This window comes from Heptranchias perlo, chromosome 3 (genome assembly GCF_035084215.1).
Source record: "Heptranchias perlo isolate sHepPer1 chromosome 3, sHepPer1.hap1, whole genome shotgun sequence".
In the NCBI taxonomy this organism is placed as follows: Eukaryota; Metazoa; Chordata; class Chondrichthyes; order Hexanchiformes; family Hexanchidae; genus Heptranchias; species Heptranchias perlo.
In genome coordinates, this window is record NC_090327.1 from 111,983,981 (window position 1) to 111,999,081 (window position 15,101).

A 15,101-nucleotide genomic window follows, 5' to 3' on the forward strand; every position below is an offset into this window, starting at 1 on the left:
CTTTTCATTATCTGTTTTATATATTTGTGTGTGTTTTGTTTTATTGTTTTTACTGTGTCACCATTTGTGGTGAACTTCTCAGTGCAGCTATATTGAGAAGCTACATTGGCGAATGTCAGGACATCTGAGTGTCCCATCGTGGAGAGTCGGAAGGCGTATTAACATTTTTAAATCGGGCTTCTTGAATGCAATTGGGGGTCCAATTTGAAATTAACTGGTGCTGCATGAGTTTGCCGGGTCGGGAAAGTAATCAGGGCAACAGAGGCAAGATTGCTGTTTCAGCTGTTTTCTCAGTTCCCTGTGGGGCACAGTTTGGTGAGAGTAATTGGTGTGAGAGACTTACTTGGAGAGTTTGGAGGCGTTCAGACAGAGATGATCACGATGGGTGGCGCCATGGCTGCTTTTGATTGGATTGAGGAAGAGCAGGATAATGAGGATCAACAGCAGCAAAAGCGTGATGTGGAGGGAGCTGCAGGTGGCCAGCAGAGAGGGGAGCAACAGAGGGGACGAGTTCGCAGTAGGCCCTATCTGCCTAATAATAGGGTCTACAGACAGAGGCTAAGCTTCCTTGACCTGTTGGAGGAGCAGTGCTTCCAAAGGCTGAGATTGTCACGTCAGGTGGTCACAGACCTCTGCAGCCTCCGACAAGGAAGGCTGCCTGCTGGACCAGGCGATCACATGTTATCAGCGACTGAAAGTTATTGGGCCAACGGAAGAGGAGGCAGCATGTCTGGTACTGGTTATTGGGGTTGTGGGGGGGGGGGGTGCAACAGGTGAGACATGCAAATACTTTGAGTATTATCACCATCCTCCCTCTCCTGGGCCAGCCAGCGGCACATCAATCCTGCATCTGCGGGAGAGCGCCTTGGAGGAAATCAGTGATGCCTTGGAAACTCACGTCTAATTAATAAAGAGGAGGTACTAGAAATGCTGGCTGTACTTAAAGTAGATAAGTCACCCGGTCCTGAAGGGATGCATCCTAGTTTGCTGAGGGAGGTAAGGATGGGAATAGCAGAGGTGCTGGCCATACATAATCTTCCAATCCTCCTTAGATACAGGGATGATGCAGAGGACTAGGAATTGCAAATGTTACAACCTTGTTCAAAAAAGGGTGTAAGGATAAACCCGATAACTACAAGCAAGTCAGTTTGACCTCAGGGGTGGGGAAGCTTTTAGAAATGATAATCCAGGACAAAATTAACAGTTACTTGGACAAGTGTGGATTAATAAGGGAAAGCCAGCACGGATTTGTTAAAGGCAAATCATGTTTAACTAACTTGATTGAGTTTTTTGATGAAGTAACAGAGAGGGTTGATGAGGGCAATGAAGTTGATGTTGTGTATATGGACTTTCAAAAGGTATTTGATAAGGTGCCACATAATAGGCTTGTCAGCAAAATTGAAGCCCGTGCAATAAATGGGGCAGTGGCAGCATAGACACAAAATTGGCTAAGTGACAGGAAAGAGTAGTGGTGAACGGTTGTTTTTCAGACTGGAGGAAGGTATACAGTGGTGTTCCCCAGGGGTCGGTACTAGGACCACTGCTTTTTTTGATATATATTAATGACTTGGACTTAGGTGTGCAGGGCACAATTTCAAAATTTGCAGATGACGCAAAACTTTGAAGTGTAAGTAAACAGTGAGGAGGATAGTAATTAGACTTCAAGGGGACATAGAAAGGCTGGTGGAATGGGCGGATACATGGCAGATGAAATTAACGCAGAGAAATGCGAAATGATACATTTTGGCAGGATGAATGAGGAGAGGCAATATAAAAGAAATGGTACAATCTTAAGAGGGTGCAGGAACAGAGAGACCTGGGGTACGTGTGCACAAATCTTTGAAGGTGGCATGACAGGTTGAGAAAGCGGTTAAAAACGCATACAGGATCCTGGGCTTTATGAATAGAGGCACAGAGTACAAAAGCAAGGAAGTTATGTTGAACCTTTATAAAACACTGATTTGGCCACAGCTGGAGTATTGTGTCCAATTCTGGGCACCACACTTTAGGAAGGATGTGAAGGCCTTGGAGAGGGTGCAGAAAAGATTTACTAGAATGGTACCAGGGATGAGGGACTTCAGTTATGTGGATAGACTGGAGAAGCTGGGGTGGTTCTCCTTAGAACAGAGAAGGTTAAGGAAAGATTTGATAGAAGTGTTCAAAATCATGAAGGGTTTAGATAAAGTAAATAAAGAGAAACTGTTTCCATTGGCAGAAGGGTCAAGAACCAGAGGACACAGATTTATGGTGATTGGCAAGAGAACCAAAGGCGACATGAGGAAAATCTTTGTTACTTAGCGAGTAGTTATGATCTGGAATGTGCTGCCTGAAAAGATGGTGGAAGCAGATTCAATCGTGGCTTTCAAAAAGGAATTGGATAAATAGTTGAAAGGAAAAAATTTGCAGGGCTAAGGGAAAGAGCGGGGGAATGGGACTAACTGGATTGCTCTTACAAAGAGCCGGCTAGGGCTCGATCGGCCATATGGTTTCCTTCTGTGCTGTAACCATTCTATGATTCTATAATCTATCTGCCAGCATGTAGAAGCCAGCGGACATGTTGGCAGACAAAGCTTGCAACGTTCTCGTCTGGGCCTACAAGGACATAGGAACAGGAGTAGGCCATTCAGCCCTTCAAGCCCGCTCTGCCATTTGATAAGATCATGGCTGATCGATGATCTAACTCTATATACCTGCCTTTGGCCCATATCCCTTTAATACCTTTGGTTGGCAAGAAACTATCTATCTCAGATTTAAAATTAGCAATTGAGCTAGCATCAATTGCCGTTTGCGGAAGGGAGTTCCAAACTTCTACCACCCTTTGTGCGTAGAAGTGTTTTCTAACCTCATTCTTGGAAGGCCTGGCTCTAAATTTTAGACTGTGCCCCCTAGTCCGAGAATCCCCAACCAGCGGAAATAGTTTCTCTCTCCACCCTATCTGTTCCCCTTAATATCTTATAAACTTCGATCAGATCACCCCTTAACCTTCTAAACTCCAGAGAATATAACCCCAATTTGTGTAATCTCTCCTTGTAACTTAATCCTTGAAGTCCGGGTATCATTCTAGTAAACCTACACTGCACTCCCTCCAAGGCCAATATGTCCTTCCGAAAGTGCGGTGTAACCAGGGTTTTGTATAGCTGCAGCATAACTTCTGCCCCTTGTACTCTAGTCCTCTAGATATAAAGGCTAGCATTCCATTAGCCTTATTCATTATTTTCTGCACCTGTTCATGACACTTCAATGATCTATGTACCTCAACTCCTTAGTCCCTTTGGAACATCCACTGTTTTTAACTTTTTACCATTTAGAAAGTACCCTGTTCTATCCTTTTTTGATCCAAAGTGGATGACCTCACATTTGCCTACATTGAATTCCATTTGCTACAGTTTTGCCCATTCACCTAATCTATCAATATCGCTTTGTAATTTTATGTTTTCATCTACACTGCTTACAATGTCACCAACCTTTGTATCATCGGCAAACTTAGATATGAGACTTTCTATGCCTTCATCTAAGTCGTTAATAAATATTGTGAATAATTGAGGCCCCAAGACCGATCACTGCGGGACTCCACTAGTCACATCCTGCCAATGTGAGTACTTACCCATTATCCCTACTCTCTGTCGCCTTTCGCTCAGCCAACTTCCTAACCAAGTCTGTACTTTTCCCTCATTTCCATGGGCTTCTATCTTAGCTAACAGTCTCTTATGTGGGACTTTATCAAATGCCTTCTGGAAGTCCATATAAATAACATCCATTGACATTCCCCTGTCCACTACTTTAGTCGTCTCTTCAAAAAATTCAATCAGGTTTGTCAGGCACGACCTACCTTTCACAAATCCATGCTGGCTCTCTCTGAATAACTGAAAATTCTCGAGATTGTTCAGTCACCCTATCCTTAATTATAGACTCCAGCATTTTCCCCACAACAAATGTTAGGCTAATTGGTCTATAATTCCCTGGTTTCCTGCTCTCTCCTTTCTTAAAAAGCAGAGTGACGTGCAATTTTCTAATCTAGAGGGATGGTTCCTGAATCTAGAGAACTTTGAAAGATTATAGTTAGGGCATCTGCAGTATGCTCACCTACTTCCTTTAAAACCCTGCGATGGAAACCATCTGGTCCTGGGGATTTGTCCACGATTCAATATTAGTTTTCTTGGGATTTCCGGCATGCTATTCTCTCTTTCTACTGTAAATACTGACACAAAGTAATTGTTCAACATGTCCGCCATTTCCCCATTGTCAATGACAATATCCCCACTTTCAGTTTTGAAGGAGCCAACACTGCTCCTGACCACCCTCTTTTTCTAATATAACTATAAAAGTTCTTCGTATTGCTATTGATATCCCTTGCAAGTTTCTTTTCATACACTCTTTTTGTAGCTCTTACTATCTGTTTTGTGATCCTTTGTTGATCTTTGTATCTTTCCCATTCTCCAGGATCTGTGCCATTTTTTGCCTTTTTGTATGCCCTTTCCTTATGTCTTATACTGTCCTTACCTCTTTAGTTGTCCATGGCTGTTTTTTTTGGCAAGTAGAGTTCTTGCCCCTCAGGGGTATGAACCGGTTCTGTATCACGTTAAATGTTTCTTTAAACATTTCCTACTGTTCATCAGTCATTTTACCCATTAACAGATTTGCCCAGTTTACTGTGGACAGTCTCTGTCTCATCCCATTGAAGTCGGCCTTACCCAAGTCTAGAATCTTAGCTGATTCACTTTTTTCCCTTACAAACACTACATTGAACTCGATCATGTTATGATCGCTATTGGATAGATGTTCATGCATAGTTAAGCTGTAAATTAAATCTGGTTCATTACTCATTACTAAATCTAGTATGGCTTGCGCCCTTGTTGCCTCCAGGACATATTGCTGTAGAAAACTATCCCGGATACACTCAAGAAATTCATTACCTTTCTGACCGTTGCTAGTCTGCTTTTTCCCAATCTATGTGAAGGTTAAAGTCCCCCATTAAGACCACTATGCCTTTGTTACACGCTTGTCTAATCTCTGCGTTTATACAATCTAGCACTTCAGAGCTGCAGCTAGGGGTCCTATACACAACTTCCACTATAGGCTTAGATCCTTTCCTATTTCTCAATTCAACTCATAATATCTCTGGCTGCTTACCCCTCGTTATATCCTCCTTTATCACTGAAGTGATTTCATCTCTAATCACTAAGGGTACTCCTCCCCCTCTTCCATTTTCCCTGTCTCTCCTGTAGACCTTATAACCCGGTATATTTAGTTCCCAATCCTGACCATCCTGCAGCCATGTCTCAGTAATAGCTATCATGTCATACCCTCCAATTTGAATTTGTACCTGTAGTTCATTTAATTTATTCCTTACACTCCGTGCATTTGTATATAGAACTCTTAGTTGGGCCACACACCCAAGCCTGACCTTCAGCTTTGATGCTGGGTTAATCGCCTTAAGCCTTCTAGTTTTCACTTTATCTGTAGTGCCTAAAGTACACTTTCTTTCTGCTGCTCTACACTTTTCCCTTTCACTTGTTCTTGAACAACTATTTGTATTGTAAATTTCCCCTGGGTCTTCCCCTCTCTTGCTGCGCTCAACTTTACTCTCTTCTGACTCCCCACTCAGGTTCCCATCCCCCTGCCACTTGTACAGGTCCCACCTTCCCCTGAACCGGTTCCAATGTCCCAGGAATCTAAATCCCTCTCTCCTACACCATCCCTGCAGCCACGCATTCATCCGGTCTATTCTCCTGTTCCTATACTCACTAGCACGAGGCACTGGTAGTAATCCTGCGTTTATACAATCTAGCACTTCAGAGCTGCTGCCAGGGGTCCTGTACACAACTCCCACTATAGTCTTAGATCCTTTCCTATTTCTCAATTTTTTGTGCATCGTGGTTCAACTTCCATAGAGGCGGCCAGACTCATAATTGAATATTGTATCTTCCAAGGAGACTGTGGCATCACTCCACAAATGTTTGAGCTGAACTCTTCCATCCTCTATGACATGGTGGAGAGTGTGCCTGGCAGGACTCCTAGTACTTGCACAGTTGCTGCTGAGCCAATAGCATTCTCCTTTTCATTGCGCCCCCCCCCCGGTTTAGCGTTTCTGTCCACCTGGAGAGGACTGCGCCATCCAACGCGGACTCTCCACAACAGTCCCTGCTGCCACTCTCTGCTCATGCTCACTTGTGGTGTGTGATTCACCAGGTGACATCCCACCTAACTGTCTAAGAGGACCCATCGATGTGCTTCTATCTGCGTTGGTGCTGTGACCCATGTGTCCTGTGATGGTACGCCCTCAGCAGGCATGAGCTCCTCTGAGGAGTCCTCTCAATCTCTGGGAAGGAGCTTGTTTTCTTTGCATGATGGCCCTGGAGGAAAGAAGAGACGGATATGATTTAATCATGTTATTCTACAAATTTTGAAATGCAAGTGATTAAGGTGATCATATTTGATAGTGATTAAGTCAACTCAAGATGTCTTTGTATTGTAGGAGATGTGGGTCTGAGATATTCTATCACCCTGCTCCAATGCACTACCAATCTCGCCATCTCCAATGCTGAGGGAGGCAGATATGCAGCTAATCTGTAATGCTTCCTCCTCGACTGGGTAAAGATTCACGATCTGTGGGGGTCCGCTTCTGGTTCTCGCCCTCTCCCTGGCATTCTATGCTCTCTTATCTTGCAATGGTAATACGACAGACCTATGGGTGGCTCTAAAGCATGTGTGCATCCGATGAAGGTGACAATCAGGCAGATGCATCATGAGTGGCACCGGCATGCATTTGAGGAGTGTTTTGACAGTGCCATTTGAGGACTTGTGCTGAGAATCAGGAGCTGACTGAGGTGTTATCAGATTACATGAGGACTGGAGTGAGTGGCAGAGGTGGATGGAGGAAGGGGAAAGTAAGGATGTGCATTGAAACGGATGATGAGTGCTGCTGAAAGTGAAATGGATGTGACAAGATAGAGTGAGCGAGGGTGCACAACAGGATGTAGATAAATCTGCAACTTTGCTTACCTTTCCTGACCTGGTTTGATCATTGAAATGCTTCCTGCATTGGATCCAGGTCCTCATCACAACACTCCTGCTGCTCACTTTGTGTGCCACCTGTTGCCACGCCACCTTAGTGGTGGCAACAGTTCTCCCTCCCACCCCCCCCCCCCCCACACTGCTGGGAAAGAGTACCTCTCTCCTAACCCTCACTGCACCCAGCAGAACATACAGAGATGACACTGAATCTGGATGCCATCTTTGCTCTCTTTGCAGACATTTCCCTTAGTTTTCTCCTTCAAACACCTCACCATCGATCTCCAGACCTCCACCATTGCATCTGTGAACTGGGCCCTTAAATAGTCGGTGAAATTTTGTCATGCAGGTCTGCATCACACCTGCTCATGCATATTGGAGACACGGAACCCGGAAGTAAAATGATAATAGGACGTTCCTACGCATCCCATGATGTTGCACGTATGTTGCCCACTATCGTGTTCCGCTCCTGTCACTGCGTTAATATTGGGCCATGGTGTTCTGATCATGTGGTTTTAAAAAAAAAGCATCAAATCAGACAGCACTGCTGGCTTTCACAGCAGGAGTGCCTGTGGCTGACATGGGCAACCCATTCCTATTAGCAGTGCTGTCTCCCTCCAGTGAGGGCCTGCCTCAGAAATCCACCATGCTGCAGGTACTAGTTAGAATGGGAGAGTAGCAAGGCTAGGAAAGGTCTATTTCAGTCTGCTGTGTTGCAGAGAAAACATTTTTTAAATCCATAAAACCACAATGACAGCTCAGATGTTTCTACCAGTGAGTTCATCCAGAAAGTGGGTGCTTTTTTTTAAAAAAAAAAGAGCTCACCTCATTTATCTGTGCCTCTGTGCTAGAACTGTGAGTGGGAAGGAGGATTGCCATCAATGCTTGGCCAGCCGAGCCCACCTTGAAGGAGCTGACTAACCCAGACTGTTGAAGACTAAGTAGGGTGACAATGCCAGCTCCCCTAATAGACTCCACGTTCACGGTAAACCACCAACCAGTGTAATCTCAGACCCCACATTCAGCAGCGTCTCTAGTATACTTTCTCCCTGCCCTGATTGCAATGGCTACTGATGGTGCTGCTTCTAACCCAGCCACTTGCCTGAATAAGTAAGAGAATGAGAAAAAAGGAAAGCAAAAGTGGTAAGGCAAAAAAGAAGTAACACAGGAAAATAAAGGTGGTGTAAATGAGACTGAAACAAAGAAAGTTCCTCTTCACGAACATCTGGGGACTGATGTTTAAATTGGGAGAGCTGTCCCACACACTAGTCAAGAAACAGCTTGACAGAATACTCAAATCATATCCATCAGGTTACAACCCAGACTTATCCATCACCATTGTTGAATAGGACATGTATGCCATAAAGGCATTGGTAAGAGTGACCACAGCACACTCCTTGTGAAGACAAAATCTCATCTTCATTGTAAGGAAACCCTCCATCATGTAGTTTGGCACTACCACTACGCTAAGTGAGACAGACTAAGGACAGATCTAGAAGCCCAAAACTGGACATCCATGAGGTGTTGCGGGCATTCAACAGTAGCATAATTGTATGCCACCACAATTTGTAACCTTATGGTTCAACATATCTCACACCTCCATCACCATCAAGACCAAACCTGGTTCAATGGGGAGTGTAGAAAGGCGTGCAGCATCAAGCATCCCTCAGAATGAGGCACCAACCTAGTGAAGCTACAGGGCCACCTGTATGCTAATACCAAAAGCAGCATGTTCTAGACAGCTAAGCAGCATCACACCAATGTATCAGTGCAAAGCTCTATAGCCCTACGACATTGTCAATAATAGTGGCGGATTAACAGGCAACTGATGGGTAGGAGGAGGCTCCATGAACATACCCATCCTCAACTATGGTGGGACTCAGCACGTGAGTGCAAGGGACAAAGCTGAAGTTATTACAAATATCTTTAGCCACAAGTGCAATTAGGACAATCCCACTTTGGCGTCCTCTTAAGGGTCCTACCATCATAAATGCCAGTGTTCTGCCAAATCACTTAACTCCACATGTCACTAAGAAGTAGCTGAGTGTACTGAACACAGCCAAGGCTTTGGGCCATGATAAATTCCTGGCTGCAGTGCTGAAGATCTGTATAGCAGTTCTTGCTCCAGGCATTAATATTAGCTGAATGCCATAGGAGAGATTAGAATAACTGCCCTTAACATCAAGGCAGCATTCAACCAAGTATGGCACCAAAGGACCATAGCAAAACTTTGGCAATGGGTGTAATGGGAAAGTCTTCCAGTGCTTGGAGTCATAGCTGACCGAAAGAAAGATGGCCATGGTTGTTGCAAACCAATCATCACAGACCAGCACATTGTTGCAGGAGGTCCTCAGGACAGCATCCTCAGCTGCTTCATCAATGACCGTCCTCCATCCTGAGGTCAGGAGTGGGCTTTTTGCTAACTCCTGACCTCCATCGTTCTACTCCATTCACAATTCCTCTGATAATGAAGCCCATGCCAGCCTACAGCAGGACCTGGACAACATCCACATTTGGGCTGACAAGTGGAAGGTAACAGTTGTGCCACAAGTGCCAGACACTGCCCATCTCCAACAAGAAAAGGTCCAATCAGCTCCCCCGACTTTCAACAGCACCACCATTGCTAAGTTCGCTACCATCAACATTCTAGGGGTTACCATTGATCAGAAGCTTAACTGGCCAGCCATATTAACACCATGACTACAAGATATGGGGAGAGGCTAAGTACACTGCAATGAGTGGTTCACCTACTGATCCTCAAAACCTCTCCACCATCTTTGCCACCCAACCTGGATGGGTGTGGCTGCAGCAGTATTCAAGAAGCTCAACACCATCCGGGACACGGCAGTCTGCGCCACTGCCACTGGATTCTATATTCACCCCCTCCACCATCAGTCACTCTGGTTGCAGTTATGTGCTATCTACAGGATGCACTGCAGCAACTAGCCAAGGTTGCTTCGACAGGAACTCCCTCCCCTGCAACCTATATCAGTGAGAAGGGCAAGAGCAGCAATGTCATGGGAACACACTCACCTCCAAGTCAAACATCATCCTGCCTTTGATATATTGCTGTTCCTTCATTGTTGCTGGGTCATTATCTTAGAATTCTCTACCTAACACCATTGTGCAAGCACCAGCAGCACAAGGACTGTAATCGTTCAAAGAGAAGACCTGTCACCACCTTCTTGGGGTAAATAGGGGTGGACAATAAATGCAGGTTTGTCAATGTTGCCCCACATCTTGAAAATGAATTTTTTTAAAAATTGCTGCAAAGTATATCTTTTGGAGTTGATAACTCTAGGTGAAGAATGTAAACATAAATTATAAGATAACATTATTACATTATAATATATTAGATTATAATTATAGCATTAAATTATAATTTACAGTTCAGTGGGGAATAAATCTGAAACGTACATCAAGTCTTTCGCTTCCACACACTTCCACTGTGAATCAGTCTATGGGCATGGGGACTCTGATTTCAAAGATTAAGATTATCTGTTGGTGGGGGGAGGAGGGTGCATTAACACTCAATTCAAATGATAAAAAAATTAAAGAGTTGGGAAGAAAATTTAAACTTCCTAATACTCAACCTTTTCCAAGATAACTGCCAAAGAAAAGTTTCAGAATGCTAAATTGCTTCAGAGCTTCGTAGTGGTGAGAACATGGAACTGTAGGCAGACTCAAACCAGCTTTTTAATCGGGAATTGCAGTCAAAGTCTGTTGTGACTCAAAAAACATGACAAAGCGTGCTCTACATTAGAAAGCCCCATTAGAGTGCCATCTTCAGGCAATTACAAAAGTAATGGGGGGGGTGGGATGTAAATACAATTAACATTGAAAAGTTCATGAGTGTTAACTGGTAATAAGACATTTATTTTTATATATATATATATTATATAGAATGTACAGCACAGAAACTGGCCATTCAGCCCAACTACTCCACATGAGCCTCCTCCCACCCCTCTTCATCTAACCCTATGTGCATATTCTTCTATTCCTTTCTCCCTCATGTGTTTATCTAGATTCCCCTTAAATGCGTCTATGCTATTTGCCTCAACTACTCCTTGTGGCAGCGCGTTCCACATTCTAATCACTCTCTGGGTAAAGAATTCCCTATTGGATTTATTAGTAACTATCTTATATTTATGGCCCCTAGTTCTGGTCTCATTTTGATAATATATAGAAGTGTGAATAAACAAAGCAAATCTCCTAGAACGCGCACTACCAATGCCAGCAGTCTCTTAACTGGCATCTGTATGATCTCACTCAGTGTTTACTTAACAGCAATTGGACTTTGCAGCTTTAAAAGGACACACATCTACATTTTACATTATATGATGGTTATTAATCTCAAAAAATACTGCATTCACATACTTTCTGTGAGCGGTGCATGGGGGATTTACTAATATCTAAAAAATGAGATAGCATAGAATAATGTCACACTTCTTTATGTGGATAACTGGCATGGAATTATTTTTGTAACTGGCGGTTATAGGGCACAGATTGACTTATTCATACATTAAATTATTCCTTTAACTTTTATCTGAGCAATGCTATAGAATATTCACTAGGATATACTTAGATTTTTTTTTAGATTCTGCTGCTTATGTCCTTCTTCCCTATAGTGTTTTGTTTGCGTTCCTGATTTGAACTTGCCTTTCTTTCTGTTTTTCTTTGACCCTTTCTGCACTTTTTCGTTTGTTTTTTTTTAAAACAATCTCTTTAAATTATCTATTTCAAACCTTTTTTGGAATTTAACAAAAACCAAAAATGCTGGGAACAAAGATCAGCATCTGTGGAGAGAACAGAAAAAATAGAAACACTTGAATGATGCTGAAATGGCTGAATGAAGCTGAAAGAAACCAAGGAACTCTAATCAGACTGCATCCAGTTTTGGTCAGCAAGAAACGAGAGAGACATTCAAGCATTGGAGGCAGTGCAGAGAAGAGCCATGAACCTGATCTCCAACGTCCAGGGGTCTGAGTTAATATGGAAATACTGGAAAAACGTGGGCTTTTCAGTCTCCGAGGCAGAGAGATAATCTTATTGAGATAAGTAAGATTGTTACGGCATAGCAAATGTTAACCTAGAATACTATTTTAAATTAAACAGTGGGAGTAGAACTAGAAAACACTGATTCAACCTAGAGAAAAGTACTTTTGTGGCAGATATCAGGAAATTTTTCTTCACACAGGAATGTTCATCAGGTGGAATAAACTCTGATAGAATAGTGGAGGCTAAAACCCTGGAATCATTTAAGAAAGGGTTGGTTAGATGGATGAATCCAGATGGGCCAAATGGTCTTCGTTGTCTGTAAATATCTTGTGATTAAGTTAATGTTTCAGGTGTACAGCCCTTGATCAAAACTGAAAAAATGACTCCAGAACATTTTAATAGATTCAGAACAAATGGGAAGGAGAAAACACGAGAGGCAGTGTCGGTAGAATGACATGTAACTTACATAACAGAAAAACAGGAGAATTGTTAGATGGTTGTGTTGGACTAATGCAAAGGTCTACTTACATTTTTTTTGTCCTTGGTTCAGAACTTTCAATTCCTCACATTAGTCCCGCTAAGATCAGGCTTTATTTTTAAAATGTAGATTCCACAATGATATAATAGGCTATGGAAGAGGTTCTACAAGAATTATTCAATTAATATAAAATTCATATAATGAGACAGTACATGCAGTAAAGTTCTTAATCTAACAAACTGTATCGTCAAACTGAACTGATTGATAGTTACCAAATTTGGGAGGCGCCGGAAGATGTTCTACCTTGGCTGCAGCTGTCAGCTCTGTAGGTTGCTAATTGTCTTCTCTAAGGCTTGAAATTACAGCCTCTGTGACTCTTTGCACATCTGCCAGCCACATCATTATATTAAAGGAAAGTTTAAAGAACAAACAATCCCAACGGGTAAAATAAATGAATGAACTGACAAAGGCCTTCTACCTAATTGAAGGAGTGAATCCTCTTGCTTGTTCTCTTGTCAGCTAGTATTCTTTACCCAGAGAGTGGTTAGAATGTGGAACGTGCTACCACAAGGAGTAGTTGAAGCAAATAACATAGATGCATTTAGGGGAAGCTAGATAAACACGAGGGAGAAAAGAATAGAAGGTTATGCTGATACGGTTAGATGAAGAGGGGTGGGAGGAGGTTCGAATAGAGCATAAACACCGGCATGGACCAGTTGGGCCGAATGGCCAGTTTCTGTGCTGTACATCCTATGTAATTCTATATTCTTTCCACTTTTTTTGCAAATTACAGTTCTGCAATACATCCCTTCCCATGATTAACTAATTGCAGCTATAAAACTCTTAAACTAATAGCTAAATCACAAGGTTTCTCAATTAAGCAGCAAAGCAATGTTTATGTATATACACAAAATATTTCTTCCTGTGAGGGAATCTCAGTCTGTCACTGTCACTACCACTCAGACAGTGGAATCACCTAATTTCAGTGAAAGGAGAAGAAAGAGTAAACAAATAAAGTTAAAAGTACCAATAAAAAAGCAACAACAAAAAATCTGCAAATGCTGGATATATGAAACAAAAACAGAAAAATGCTAGAAACACTCAGCTGGTCAGGCAGTATCTGTTGAGAGAACAGAAGTCAATATTTTGGATGTTGAACCCTTCGTATGAACAGTGTAGCGAAAATATGAAATGAGAGTTCAAGAAGCCAAGCAATATGAGGTAGCCAGATGTAAAGAAAGAACTTGCATTTACATAGAACTTTTCAAGTCCTCACGACATCCTGAGGCACTTCACAGCCAATGAAGTACTTTTGAAGTGTATTTTCAGTTGAAATGTAGGAAACGTGGCTGCCAATTCTTGCACACAAGGTCCCATAAACAACAATGAGATGAATGACCAGAAAATCATTTTTAATGGTGTTGGTGGAGGTATAAATATTGGCCAGGGCATTGGGAGAACTCTACTGTTCCTCTTCAAATAGTGCCATGGGATCTTTTAAGTCCATCCGACAGGGCAGATAGGACTTTGGTTTAACATCTCATCTGAAAGATGGCACCTCCGATAGTGCAGCACTCCATTGGTACTGTACTGAAGTGTCAGCCTTGATATGTGCTCAAGTTACTGGAATGGAGAGAAGGAAGGTTGGAACAACAAAAATGATTTTAGCTAAACATCAATGTCTGGATAAATTGCTTCCCTAAGGCTGGAACTTTCCAATACTGTGTGATTGCTTTTATTTGAGTTAATCAAGAGATGTTAAAAAATTTAAGTAACCAGAAGTTCAGATTTTTATGAACCGCTTATAAAATGGAAAGCGTAGGGAGCTACTCTGATAAAGGATACTACATTTTGGGGGCTAATATTGATTAAAGCAATCATCCAGTTTGTATTAAAACTCTGTTTCATACGAGTATATTGTAATTTCAAACATCAGACATTTTAATTTTAGATGGTGAAGTTTAGTTATAGTTTGTAGATTTGGGAATTTGCATATTCCGAACTTATTCTGTAGAGCCTATTTGTTGGAGGGGCGATAATTATTTAACACACACAATTCCTTTCATTCCTCAGCCTTCATTTATGAAAGAATGCTATGATGTTATTAATTTGTTCTTTGTAGATATGACTTTAACAGTGCTAATACTGAAGAAGTCGAAACAAAAATAATTATTTGTGTACACCATTGATCAGTGATGTTGCATATTGATTTTAATACAGCTTTTAAAAGCTTAAGACCATGATTTAGCAGAAATTTCCACTGTTTGCTGAGCATAGATGAATGTACTTTTCAAAGGTCAGCGTAATCAAGGACCTTGTATTGTGAGTTTAAACAGCATTATTTTACCAAACTCTGTGTTTCAGCATTTTCTTGTTGCAAAAGTTGAATCTCATTCTAGTTATTACTTTTAATGTATAGATAGAAATAATTTTCTGTGATTTTTTTTCTGGTTTAGAATGTTTGAACAGCCATGCAAAAAGTTTACACATTGTATATTGTAGTAGTTTAGTGTTTAGATTTCTCAAGATTCATATTTGTAAAGAAGTTGCCAGTGTTTTATTTTGGTTACAGAGGAAGGTTTTTTGACTTAAGAGTTAAGGCTATGTTATGAAA

At 41.9% G+C, this 15,101-nt stretch overlaps 1 protein-coding gene across 1 annotated transcript in view; it reads left to right on the forward strand.

The window, feature by feature from the left end:
- Positions 1-15,101, forward strand: part of dcaf13 (ddb1 and cul4 associated factor 13) — a 122,203-nt gene that overhangs the window by 59,702 nt on the left and 47,400 nt on the right. The window lies entirely within an intron of this gene.